The 14,183-nt window shown below is 47.9% G+C and overlaps 1 protein-coding gene across 3 annotated transcripts in view; it reads right to left on the bottom strand.

Annotated features, from left to right (window-relative positions):
• Positions 1-14,183, bottom strand: part of golm2 (golgi membrane protein 2) — a 113,670-nt gene that overhangs the window by 4,486 nt on the left and 95,001 nt on the right. The gene's annotated exons all lie outside the window — the stretch shown is intronic.

Genomic DNA, 14,183 nt, shown 5'->3' with positions numbered 1-14,183 from the left:
GGCATTCTCTAACTTGGCGCAGAGAGAGTAATCCTAAAGTCTTGGCTACTATAATCAAATACCAGGCCAGGATGTTTTTACCCCACCCATCCACAAAAGAACTCAATTAAATTGAAACCTTGTCTGTAGCTGGAGTTAAATAATACACTAACCATTGTTAGCAAAATAATTTATAACATTTTCTGTACAGTTATTTAATAATTGATTATTGCTCATAATAAATGTCCAGGAAAGCATTCATCAAGACAAGCTGCATAAATATAATGCTACACAGTGAATCAGCTCCGGCAATTGAATCCTACAAATGGTGATTCCCGATATTCTAAGGTGAATACATTCAAGTCCGAGGTGTAAGGCGTCCACTACAGAGGCAACATTTCATTTGTACTTCCAATTTGTGGAACACCTAGGAGGTAACAAGCACCCGTTTCAGTCACTGGTTATGTGAGTGGAGCCACGAAAGTGGGAGAGAAAGCACGCGACCTCACTTTCGACCAACTGAAGGGTTAATCCAAGCCATGTCCAAATAGGGTTTAAGCACTTTCAGAATTCAGGATAAATATCAAAAGTTTCAAGACATTGTGGGCACAGTCATCGCCATTGCTCCCATGGCATGGTGACAACTCTCTTGAAGAGGCAGCTGACAAGACTGTGCTGATAGCACTCTGAGGATTTGCAGCCTTCGAGGTCTTTATTGAATTTTGTTAAGTATATTTACATTCTTGCTTGATAAATTCCACTTTGTCTCCATCATTTGATTGTACCTTGGAGGTCAGCTCACTGAGACTCCGATAAATTCTAGATTTGGGATACAAAGTTAAATTAACTAAAGATACCACAGCCCAAAATTTTAATAAAATCAAAATTCTTGCAGTGTAGATGAGTGATCTCGTTTCCACGATACATACTTAAATTCTCCAGCCCACTTAATCCCTCAATTTTATGAAGTCCGTGTTGCTCGTTCGAAAATTATATGGCCATTTCCAGGAAGTGGAGTTTATGGCAAGACCAGGATTAATAATTCAGAGAACACGAATCCAAATCCCACCACCTCACCCAAGGAACCCAAACCAACCTAACCCCCCCCAAAAAAAGAGGAAAAATATCAAAAGTGATCAGCCCATCACAAAACCCAATTGATCGCCCTCCGGTGTTATCAAATGATGGATGTGTAATAATTTCGAATTATAATATGCAAGAGAAAACGGTTACCTGCTGTAAAATGCTTTTACACGGAACAGAATTACTCTTACACAGAACAGAATTACATTATGTTCACTGCATAAATAGACAATGCCCAATTCAACTCTATTGGCAATTGTGTTCCACGCGGGCCTTGTTCCAACACTTGTAACCTATCAACGGAAAGTGCAATCTCTTTTCAAGTAGCTATTTTAGATTTAGATTTAGAACAGTACAGCACAGAACAGGCCCTTCGGCCCTCGATGTTGTGCCAAGCAATGATCACCCTACTCAAACTCATGTATGCACCCTATACCCGTAACCCAACAACTCCCCCTTAACCTTACTTTTTAGGACACTACGGGCAATTTAGCATGGCCAATCCACCTAACCCGCACAGCTTTGGACTGTGGGAGGAAACCGGAGCACCCGGAGGAAACCCATGCACACACGGGGAGGACGTGCAGACTCCGCACAGACAGTGACCCAGCCGGGAACCGAACCTGGGACCCTGGAGCTGTGAAGCATTGATGCTAACCACTATGCTACCGTGCTGCCTTTGCATTTAAATTTCACTATCTGCTGTGGTGGGATTTGAACCCAGGACCCCAGAGCATTAAGCCTGGATTTCTGAATTATTAGTCCAGTGACAATACCACTAGGCCACCGCCTCTGCTCTAGGTTTTCTTGGTTTAAATTGTGTGATCTGCCCACTGCTGTTTTTAAACAAAAATCTTTTGAGGCACCATTTACCCTACGAAGCTTAGCATCAATTTCACTTCCAGGTACAAACTAAAAAGCGAACCATCTTGTTTTTAAGGAAAAGGATCTGATGTGGCTGTATCCAGTGAAAACGGTTTTCCATTTAAAGTGATGCAACCACCTAGTTTTTATTTATTTATTTAAAAAAAAAATGTTTTGTTTCAAAATCTCATTCCATAAGCCTAAACATCTGCCTTTAGATCAGGATGATCATGAACTCAGTGGAAATTATCTCTCCCCATTACAGATGCTGTAAACACAGGTTCACCGAAGAGGTGCAGACACAAGGGACTGCAACCTGACATAAACATTCCTGCAGCTCTGATACAAGGGAGAAGCCCATGCAGGAAGTCTGCACCCAGAGATCAAACACTTTTCCAAACCACAGGTTTGATCCACACAAGAAAATTCTCCTGTTGACACTTGGCAGCCAAAGGGTACATTTAAAACTCGGAAGTACATAGAATGAATGTTGCTTGTAAAACAGTAAACAACTGGCTAAAGTTACTGTTCTTATACGGTTTGTAAACATTCAAAAGAAAGCAGCCGCTCCCCGCTACTAGATGCACAAGAGCAGCAAAGCATCAGGGCTGAAAAAAAGATAATGTCTACATTACATTTACAAACTGTTGGGTTCCTACAACATAAAAAGAAATCCAACACGATGTTCAAAAGTCTATAAAATAGCAATAAGAATAAAGTTGATTTTCTGCTGGCCCAAAAAGATGGCTGCTACAAGTCACATGACCACAGGAGGTAGCTTTACTAGTTCCATATAAGGAACTCCCTTTGTTCTGGGAGCAACCAGGAGCTACAAGAACAAAATAATTCTTCACTTAGCATCTCACACCTCATTTGTACAGACCCCTTCTTGCCCAGTTTTGGGAAAATCAGGCAGGTTCGGAGGGATCATCAGCTCCACCAGTGCCAGCCCTATTGTGACATGCGATGTAGTCCTATAGTTGAAGAGGAATCTCACCAGTCGCATGTCCAGAGAACCCACGGTCTGTTTCCACGTACCTCACTTAAATGTTTGGACCATGTTTGGCCAGGCCACTGGGTGACGGGTGGTTCGGATGTTTCTGATTCCATTACTCCTCACTTGTGAATGGGGTCCCATTATCAGTGACCAGCACTTCAGGAATCCCGAGGATGCTGAATGAATACCTTCATTTCTTGAAAGTGGAGGCCGTCCTATACATGTTTGGCCAGTTAGAATGGATTTTCACACGGGTTAGAAACATGGATCCCAGGAAAGACCCAGCGAAGTCTGCATGTTACCGTACCCAGATCCTGGCCATTCCCAGGGTTGAAGAGAGGCCGAAGGGAGTAGCGTCTGGTGCTCCTGACACACCAGGCATCTTCACACAGCTGCCCAATGTCTCTATCGATTCCTGGCCACCAGACATAGTTTTGTGCTGGCATCTTTTTGCTTGACTAACCACAGTGCATCGTGCTGGATCAGTTGGTGACCTGGCTGCAGAATGACCATGTGTGCTCCCCACAAAAGGTTGCTGTCTTCGACGCTGAGTCTGCTGCTTTTAGACATAGGGCTGAGGGGGGTCCTGCAATCCGGGATTCCAGTAACATGTAGCAGAGCTTTGTCAATGGGGGATCTTTCTATGTCCATGCAGGTATCTCTACGACTGTTACTGGCGGAGTGTCCAATAAGTTCAAAGTCGCCACGACTTCCTCGACCACGGTGGAAACATGGGGCTCACAGGTAGCGGGAGATGGCCGAAGGCATAGGCATAGCTATCGAGACCCATGGACCATGTTGAAAAGTATATTTGTACGCCGCCAGCAAGAGTCCCCTTGTGGTCGGTGATTATAAAAAAGTGCTGGTCATAGGCATACTGATGACATGTTTTCAGGGCGCAGATCACCACGAAGACTCCCCTTCATGAACAGGTCTCTGAACCTCTCCAGGCCCTTCCCCTCCCAAAACTTAAATGTCGAGTCCAAACCCATTGGTAGAAAAAGATGGTTGTTGCGGATGGGGGCTAGAGAAGGCAGGGATCAGAGGTTGAAATGCTGCCTGAACTGCTTCCAAATTCTACAGCTGGAAACCACCACTGGATTCAAGGAAAATCTCACTGGAGAGAAAGGCAATGGCACCGTAACTGTTGCCTATTGCACGAATGCCAGAAACAATGCTGTCATTTGTCGCCATATGGGACCAGGATCATTGTCTTGGGTGCTGTCTTTTAGATGAGTTATTAATAATCTTTATTGTCACAAGTAGGCATACATTAACACTGCAATAAAGTTACCGTGAAAAGCTCCTAGTCGCCACACTCTGGCGCCTGTTTGGGTACACCGAGGAAGAATTCAGAATGTCCAAATTACCGAACAAGCACGTCTTTCGGGACTTGTGGGTGGAAACTGGAGCACCCAGAGGAAACCCATGCAGACATGGGGAAAACGCGCAGACTCCACACAGACAGTGATCCAAGCCGGTTCCCCGGTGCTGTGAAGCAACTCTGCTACCGTGCTGAAATGAGGCCCAGTTTTGGGCCACCTGGACCCCCAAATAGAAAACGCTAATGTTGGAAAGGCGAAGTTGGGCTCTCCTCCCTGGGGGTTTGACCAGGAAACCTTCACTTTCGTCCAATTTCAGTTTATAATCAGAGATGAAGCCAAAAACACGAAGCAGCTTCATAATCTCATCCATGCAGGGGTCCATGATATAAAGAAGTAGGTTGTCCATGTAAAGGGACACACAATGCTCCACCCCTCCCCGATTTATCCCCTTCACTTAATAGAAGCTATAGCGAGCAGTTCTATTGCCAAAGCAGAGACAGTGGACACCCTTGTCACTTGCCGCTAATCAATGGAAAATAACCAGAGTACGAAAAGTGGCAGTGTGGGCCTTATACAGTAGTCGAATCCAGGAAATAATCTTGTGGCCAAAACCCAACCTCCCAAGAATCACAAACAGATACCCCCACTCCACTGCCTTTTCGGCATCCAGGGACACAATTACCTCTGGTTCGGGCACCGAGGGGAAAAGGACAACATTTAGCAGGCAACATATATTTACATTTGCCGACAACCATCAAACCTTGACGAAGCCTGTCTGAACCTCAGAGATTACCTTTGGAAGGCAGGGCTCAAGCCGCAGCGCGAACACCTTGGCAAGTAACATGACATCCACAAACAAGAGTGAGATAGGTCGGTACAACCCACATTCTTATTAGGCCTTTGTCTTTCTTGAGAATCAAGGAGATAAAGGCCTGTGTGAGGGTGGAGGGCAACAAACCCCAGAATAATGAGTTAGAACATAGAATTTACAGTGCAAAAGGAGGCCATTCGGCCCATCGCGTCTGCACCGGCTCCTGGAAAAGCACCCTACCCAAGGTCAACACCTCCACCCTATCCCCATAACCCAGTAACCCCACCCAACACCAAGGGCAATTTTGGACACTAAGGGCAATTTATCATGGCCACTCCACCTAACCTGCACATCTTTGGACTGTGGGAGGAAACCCGAGCACCCTGAGGAAACCCACGCACACACGGGGAGGATGTGCAGACTCCGCACAGACAGTGACCCAAGCCGGGAATCGAACCTGGGACCCTGGAGCTGTGAAGCATTTGTGCTATCCACAATGCTACCATGCTGCCCTGAGTTATTAGACATGTCCAGAATCAAAGGCACCAGCTGCTTCAAGAACCTCTTATTTAATCAGAAAGCCATCCAGACCAGGGGCTTTGTCGGTCTGCAAAAAACCAATGCATTAACGGGGACTGACCAAAAAGTCAGACATGACAGATCCCTCCAACAGAGGCTCCAATCTATAAAGATCATGATAGAAGCACTCAACAGCCACATTAACCTGAGGGGGGGGCGGAAACCAGGCTACCGCTCAAATTGTGTATTTGTATGATTTGCTGGGAGGCCACCTGCTGCTTAAGCTGGTGAGCCAAAAGGCGACTGGTCTTCTCCCTGTATTCCTAAAACATGCCCCTTGAGCATCTAGCTTACCGCTCTGCCCGTTGATAATATCTCAAATTATGTTTGCAGCATTCTCCTACTTGTTAACAACTTCGGGGTATGGTCACGTACTGGTGGTGCCCCTCAAGAATGGAGTCCACCAGCTTCTGCTGCTCTACTCTTTGTCTTCACCAAATGCACTTCATAGGAGATCATTTCCCCCGAGGACCACCTTGAGGACCTCCACAGCATGGAAGGCGAGATTGGCTCGGTTTTATTAAATTTTGTGTAGTCCTCAATGGCAGTAGACACGCGCTGACAAAATGTCTTTTCCGCTAGTAACGTTGTGTTGTGTCAAACCTCCGTGCAGATGTTGGGAGGGGCCCGATACTAGCGCCAAATCAACAAAGTGCAGGGCATGGTCAGAAATAACAACACCAGGACGGGGAAACAATGGGAATGAGACAGGAAGGCGCCGGAGTGTTGAGTCACCGGGCTAGCAGATTGGCTAGTCAAGGGAGTCAGGTGGTGGTGGTGGGGGGGGAAGTTACAGCCAGTAGATGGTTGGGGGGGGGGGGGGGGGGGGGGTATCGGGGGGAGGGACTTGAAATAGGCACTGGAAAGGAGGTAGAGGGTGGAGGCAGCCAAAGGGCGGGCCAGGAATGGCGCGATGCACGGGCCAGGGGCCGGCCCGAGAAAGGCTATGGCTGACCGGCGGTGTGGGGGGGGGGGGGGGTGGGATGTGCCTCCCGACCAGGCTGATTACCTGGAACGTCAAGGGACTGAATGGGCCGGTTAAGAGGGCGCGGGTGTTCGCGCACTTGCGGGCCCGGAGGGCGGACGTAATTATGTTGCAGGAGAAACATCTGAAAGTGTCTGACCAGACCAGGCTAAGGAAGGGCTGGATTAGCCAGGTCTTCCACTCGGACTTGGACTCAGTGGTCGGGATGGGAACTATACTGGGAATGCTGAGGAAGTTCGGCCAGTTCTCAGGATACTAATTAAATACGGTCAAGAGTGAAATGTTTGTGGTCCAGGCAAGGGGCCAGGAGAACAGATTGAGAGGGCTACCGTTTAGGCTGGTTGAGGAAAATTTCTGGTATTTGGGAATCCAGGTGGCACGAGACTGGGGCAGGCTGCATAAGTTAAATTTGGCCAGGGTGGTGGAGCAAATGAAGGGAGAGTTTCGGAGATGGGATGCACTCCCGCTGTCGCTGGCAGGGAGGGTGCAGACTGTAAAGATGACAATCCTCCCTCGATTTTTGTTTATTTTTCAGTGCGTCCCGATCTTTATCCCACAGTCCTTCTTCAAAAGAGTTAACGGGCTGATCATGAGCTTTGTCTGAGCGGGAAAATCCCCGCGGGTGAAGAAGGCGATGTTGGAGAGGAACCGCAGCGAGGGAGGGCTGGCTTAGCCGAGTCTGATCAATTATTACTGGGCGGCCAACATCGCTATGATAAGGAAGTGGATGGTGGGTACGGGGTCTATTTGGGAGCGGGTGGAGGCGGCTTCGTGCAGGGGCTCCAGCTTGGCAGCCCTGGTCACGGCTCCTCTACTGCTGCCGCCGGCCAAGTACATCACCAGCCACTCTTGACCGTATTTAATTTGTATCCTGAGAGCTGGCCGAACTTCCTCAGCATTCCCAGTATAGTTCCCATCCCAGCCACTGGGTCCGACATATACAGGAGCAGGTCGTCTGCATAAAGAGAAACCCTATGTTCAACCCCGCCCCTCACCATCCCCTTCCAACCCTCTGCGGCTCTCAGCGCAATCGCCAGCGGCTCTATGGCCAGCGCAAACAGCAGCGGGGAGAGCGGGCAGCCCTGTCTGGTCCCTCGGTACAACCTAAAATACTCCGACACTTCTCTGTTGGTCCTGACGCTGGCCCTCGGGGCCTGATATAATAGTTTGATCCAATCCCTCCCCGAACCCAAACCGTCCGAGCACCTCCCATAGATAGTGGTGGATATGGGGCCAGTGGAGGAGGCATGTGGGGGAGATGGGGGCGTCTGTCTGGGTGCCAATCTGCGACAACCATCGGTTTGCCCCCCGGGAGTATGGATGGGGGGTTCAGAGTATGGCGGGGGCGGGAAGGGTGGGTGATATGTTCCTGGAAGGGAGCTTTGCGGAGGAGTTTGAGGAGCTTGGAGGAGAAATTTGGGTTGGTAAGGGGAAATGATTTTAGATACCTACAGTTGCGGGACTTTGTTCGTAGACAGGTCCCATCTTTCCCACGCCTCCCGCCAATGGGGATCCTCGACAGAATAGTCTCTAGGAGGGAAGAAGGGGAGGGTAGAGTCTCGGGTATATATAAACTTAAATGGGAGGAGGAGCTAGGTGGGGAAATGGAGGAGGGGCTGTGGGCAGAGGCCCTGAGTAGGGTAAATTCGACCGCGACATGTGCTAGGCTCGGGTTGATTCAATTTAAGGTCGTTCACCGGGCCCATATGACGGCGGCTTGGGTGAGCAAATTCTTTGGGATAGAGGACAAATGCGCTAGGTGCGTGGGAGGACCAGCGAACCACGTGCACATGTTTTGGGCATGCCCTAAGCTGAAGGGGTACTGGGAGGGATTTGCGGGGGTCATGTCCCAGGTGCTAAAAACAAGGGTGGTGATGAGTCCAGGGGTGGCAATTTTTGGGGTTTCGGAGGACCCGGGGGAGAAAGAGGCCAATGTTGTGGCCTTTGCTTCCCTGATAGCCCGGCGACGAATACTATTGGCGTGGAGGGACTCAAAGCCCCCGAAGATTGAGTGGTGGCTTGCGGACATGTCGAGTTTCCTGGGTATGGAGAAAATTAAGTTCGCCTTGAGGGGATCTGTGCAGGGGTTCGCCCGGAGGTGGCAACCATTTATTGACTTCTTTGCGGGAGAGTGAGCGTCAGCAGGGGGGGGGGGGGGAGGTAGAGCAGAGTAGGAGGGAAAATATGGCGGGTAGTACCGGTGGGAGAGGAGCGGGCTGGTGCAATATGTTACGATTGAAGTATTGAAAGTACATGGACGTTTGCACATTTTTGCCTTTTTTGCTTTCTTTCTGATGATGTCTGTAACTGTCTGTGTGGAGTCTGCACGTCCTCCCCCTGTGTGCGTGGGTTTCCTCCGGGTGCTCCGGTTTCCTCCCACAGTCCAAAGATGTGCGGGTTAGGTGGATTGGCCATGCTAAATTGCCCGTAGTTTCCTAATAAAAAAGGTTAAGGGGGGGTTGTTGGGTTACGGGTATAGGGTGGATACGTGGGTTTGAGTAGGGTGATCATGGCTCGGCACAACATCGAGGGCCGAAGGGCCTGTTCTGTGCTGTACTGTACTGTTCTATGTTTATAAAGCCAAAAATTACCTCAATAAAATTGTTTATTGAAAAAAAGAAATAACACCACTAACATTTTTTTTTATATATAAATAGTTCTGGTTTAGAAAAATGGTTACAAAACAACTAAAATCCCATAAACCTTGCACTCCAAAAAGGAAATGAAAAAATGAAAAATGAAAATTGCTTTATTGTCACGAGTAGGCTTCAATGAAGTTACTGTGAAAAGTAACTTCTGTCCGGGGAGGCTGGTACAGGAATTGAACCGTGCTGCTGGCCTGCTTTAAAAGCCAGCGATTTAGCTAAGTGAGCTAAACCAGCACTAAACCAGAGCTATATATTATCATAACAAACCCAGAACCCCACATAGACCTAAACTCTAAATCTACACCAGAAGTGTAAAAATTCAACCCCACCATGAACCAGAAAGTACAGGAACAAACACAAAATCCTAAGAATGCAATAATTCAACATGCCCTTCCCCAGAACCCAAAAACTCAATTGCAACACGCCCAACTTGTATTTTTTTTAACAAGAGTCCGCCTCTCCGGGTGGCCCAAATAAATAGTCCTTTCCATCGAAAGCTACTCTAAGCCGAGCCGGGAAGAGAACACAGACTTCACTTTTATACAGGGTGGCCTTCACTTGTAGAACCAGATATCGTGGCCTTCCCATTGAAGAGCCGATGTTCCTTCACCCATCTCAGAATTTGCTCTTTCTCCTTGAAACTATTACCATACATGATGGCTCCTCAGGACAGGGGTCAGAGTGCAAGGTAGTCCCGGTCCAACTCAGGATGTGAATCTACGCTCACCCACCATCTTGTCTGCGAAGTACTTCCGTGGGCATTGACCATCCATCCCCTCCAGCAGTCCCACAATTAAGAGTGTTTTGTCTCCTGGTCCGATTCTCTAGATCATTCACCTTGATCTTTAGCGACTTGTTCGCTTCGGCTATTGAAGATAGCTCTGATTAACAGTGAGGTAATTCGATCCCTGTGGTTCGAGAAGGTCACTTGCATCATGGCTCCATGGGCTTCCACACTTTCTTTGGGTTTTCTTTGGAGCCACTCAGATGGGGGTCAAGTCCTCCCCCATTGATTTCCAGAGGTTCTCCGACACAATCAGTCGATGATTTTCAAATTCCTTAGCCAAGGTACTAGAAAGCGCCTCTGCCGTTAATGGAGTGGCCGGAGCCCCAGAGACGGACTCCGCTACTTTGCCTGCCAATGAGGCCTCTATCTCAGTCGATGAACTTCTGCTGTCCACCATATTTCTCGTGCCTTTTCTAGGCGTTTCAATCAAATAGTATCCTTATTCCATTAACAATGTGGGTTTTCAAAAGAACAAAAGGGACAAGTAGTACACAGTGCTCTAGTGGGAGCCACCTCTTGTAAGTCTTCCTCCTACGTTTCTCCACCAGAAGATTCTTCCTCAACAAGATATGAAAGGGTGCCAACAAAGTTTGAAATAAACTTCCCGTAATAATTTGAGACTCAGAAATGATCTCAATTCTGTAGCATTTTGTGGAGTCGCAGCCCCTTTTATGGCCCGAACCTTCTCCTCCACAAGGTGCCGACCATCCTTATCCACTCTATTATCCAAGAATCTCACAGCCTTTGCTTGAAAAACACACTTGCCTCTCTTCACTTATCTGGGATATTTCAGAGGGCCTCCTCTAGATTATCCATGTGCTCCTTTTCAGTGGCCCCAGCCCCAGTGACGAGCACATTGTCGAAATACACCGTCACTTTGGGTAATCCACAGAGGATGAATTCCATCATCCTTTGAAAAATTGTACAGGCTGAAGAGACCTCGATGGGGAGGCAACTTTATTCGAACAGTCACCTGTGTGTGTTTATAGTCACATACTTCCACGATGTGGTGTCAGTGCTAACTGCAGATAAAAATGGCCCATTGAGTTTGGTGAATGAGCATCCTCTAGCCAGATTCACATACAAGTCCTCCACGCAAGGTATAGGGGAACGGTCTAGTTAATGTATAATCCCCGCAGAGGCAAACAGAATTATCTGGCTGTTCATCACCAGGACCACTCCGCAAATCACACTGGGCTTGTGATGCCCAAACTCCAGGAGCCCCAACTTGACACCCACCTTGGTGAGCAAGGGTTAAGTACCTAGGCTGAGCCTCTGAGTCCACGTAGATGCGTGCCTCGGCTCCCTTTATTTTTCCCAGGCCCTCCTGGAATATCTCTACGTATTTTTCTAAGGACCTCATATAGGTTTCCAATGCCCATCCAGAAGATCTGCTGCCAATTGAAGCAGAGTACTCATGCCCAATCAAGCCCCAGCAGCTTAGGTCCTGGCCCTTGCACCATGACCAAAGACAGCCTGACAGTTCATTGCATGCGGGTTACCAGGGTCACGCTGGTTCTTATGATGCTCAGTGGCCCCCCAATTAAGTTGTCAATCTAGCCATGGTGTTGCTGAATGGCAGGATTCCTGTGTGGAGTCGGCAGACAGTCTGCTGACGAATTATTAAGACGGCAGCCACTGTGGCCAGCTCCATCACCAGGGGATGTCCATTCACCTGCAGTTTGACCCGAATCAGTGCCACGTTCAGATAATGGTGCAGTTCAGTTGCATCATGTTGTCTCCCTCGGGTGAGGCCACGTGCAAGGCCCTAACCGAGGGCGACATCATCTGCCCAGGTCGGCACGCTCTGTGCTGATTCTGGCGGAATGGATTGCCGCAAAATCTACACCCACATGCCCAGCAATGTTGCCGAATTTCCCCTCGTACTTAGGGGAGGTGTACCGCTGGTCTACGGCGGTCCCGGAACATTGAGCCTAGATGCAGGGTTGTACCTTTGGAGGTAACCGGGCCATTTGGGCACTGCCCTGGGATGCCACTGGAGTCGGGTAAGGAGATCGGCACTATAATTCATGGAACCTCGAGTTTGCACGTGACAGCGCTAGCTCAATGGCCCTTTTGAAATCCAACGTTGGCTCCCTCAACAGCTTCCTGTGTGGCCATGTTGCTCTTTCCGCACACTATCTGATCCCTCAGCATCTCGGATAGGGATGGTCCGAATTTGCAATGTTCAGCCAGCAGTCCGAGTCGGGCTAAGAAATCTGTTACTGGCTCCCACGGAGTTCGTACAGCAGTATTGGACCAGTGGTGTTGCATAATTACTGACCGTTTCAGCTCATAACGTTTAGACACCAGTGCTGATTCAAACGATTTTGAATCCGGAGCATCTGGGTAAGTTAGTTTTTTTTAACAACATTGAAGGTTGGGCAAGTTGTCAGGAGTACCACCTTTTGACGGTCCTCTCCCCAAAATGCCACCGGCCTGGAAAAAAGTGCCTTTTCCACTCTGTGTACTGAGCCCAATCTGTGTCAAAGGCTCCAATGTCCCGAAAAGTGGCATTTTTGAAAGCTAGTTCGTACGGGGGTTGGGGTATCCAGAAGTAGAGATCAGATTTTCTTTTTACCTCGTCGCCAGTATTAAGACCCAGGTATTACACCACACAGCCGCGACAGAGTCCGACCTGTAGACTGGATTCGTACGAGCACCAGCTGGGTGAGCCTCCGCCCACCAGCGGGGAAGCTCGCATTCCACAAGCCCCAAAGGGAGTTCAATCCCAGTTTCCCAGTGGGAATTATTACACAAACCCACTGCAAGTTGTGACCATCCAAAAATTACATTTGAGATAAATGAGATTGCAAGGCCAATCCATCTAAATGGGGTCAAAACAAATAAATCCTGAGAAACAGGTGCTGATTTCTGCTCAAACTGTATAGGGCTCTTGTCAGAATATAGAGAAATGGGTCTGCCTCTACCCAACAGAACATGTTCAACCCCTAGGGAGGACCATCTGGAGAAGGACCACAAGATTGAATCCAATCAAATGATTCAGTTCCAAAGAAACAAATAAACTGAGGTTTTTCTGGCAAGGGTCAACCCAGAGGGAGCAGCTGAAGGGGTAAAACATTTATTGCCGGCATTCAACTAAAATAAAAGAAAGGAAAATAATGTAGCTGCTGAAAATTTAAATAGAAACAGAAAATGCTCAAAGATTCAGCATGCCATGCAGCTTCCGTAAAGAAAGAAATTGAGTTTGTCTGGTCAATTTTAACTAGTGTTGGGAAACTGGCAGGATCAGCTACGACAGTCTTTACATCCTACCCAATTTTATTCTCCAGCGAGAAGGATGTCCAAGGGTCTTTTGGGGAGGGGGGGGGGGGGGGGGGGAAGAGCACTCCAACCCACCAAGTGCAAGTTCCTCTCCAAGTCACACAATCCCAATTTGGAAATATATGGCTGTACCTTCATCGTCACTGGGTGAAAATCCTCCCTTCTTAACAGTAGTCAGGGTGTACTTACACTACATGGTTTGCAGCAGTCCAAGGAAGAGGCTCGTCACTATCTTCTCGCGAACAATTGGGGATGGGCAATAAATGCTGGTCCAGTCAGTGACACCCACATACATGAAAGAAAATATTTTAAAAAAAATATTTGGAAAGGAAGTCTGGAGTACTGAAGACAAACTCGGGAATTGGCCAGACAAAATCCCAGAATAGAACCTTGGCTCAAAATCCCCCTCGATAACCGTCACGAGAGTGTTTCCAAACTTTACTCCCAAAAACAAGCTTCATTATCTTCACTCTTATGCTTTCCCTTAGTGGTTTGCATTTTGAAATCTAGACCAGGCTTTCCAAATGACACATTAAAACACAGCTTCAGCACCACTTTTCACAGCAAATCCAGCCCAGTATCTTACACCAACCACTTTAGGATTTTTTTTGTCTTAACTGCTGTGCAAACTTCATAACTGTTCAACCTCTGGATTCCCAGACTGTATTAAAATGACATCAGACGTTTGATTTACCTTTGAAAGCTGCTGTCCCACTTTAAAGCTGGTTACTGCAATTGCCTCTCTTTAACTCAGAACACTTTGGGCACAATTTAACTAAATATGAACCATAGCGAGCGCCGCACATAGCCCCGTTTTCTGTACTGCTGGAATTCCACAGG

The sequence above is a fragment of the Scyliorhinus canicula genome, chromosome 12 (genome assembly GCF_902713615.1).
Source record: "Scyliorhinus canicula chromosome 12, sScyCan1.1, whole genome shotgun sequence".
Classification (NCBI taxonomy): domain Eukaryota; kingdom Metazoa; phylum Chordata; class Chondrichthyes; order Carcharhiniformes; family Scyliorhinidae; genus Scyliorhinus; species Scyliorhinus canicula.
This window is presented reverse-complemented; position numbering and strand designations above follow the sequence as displayed.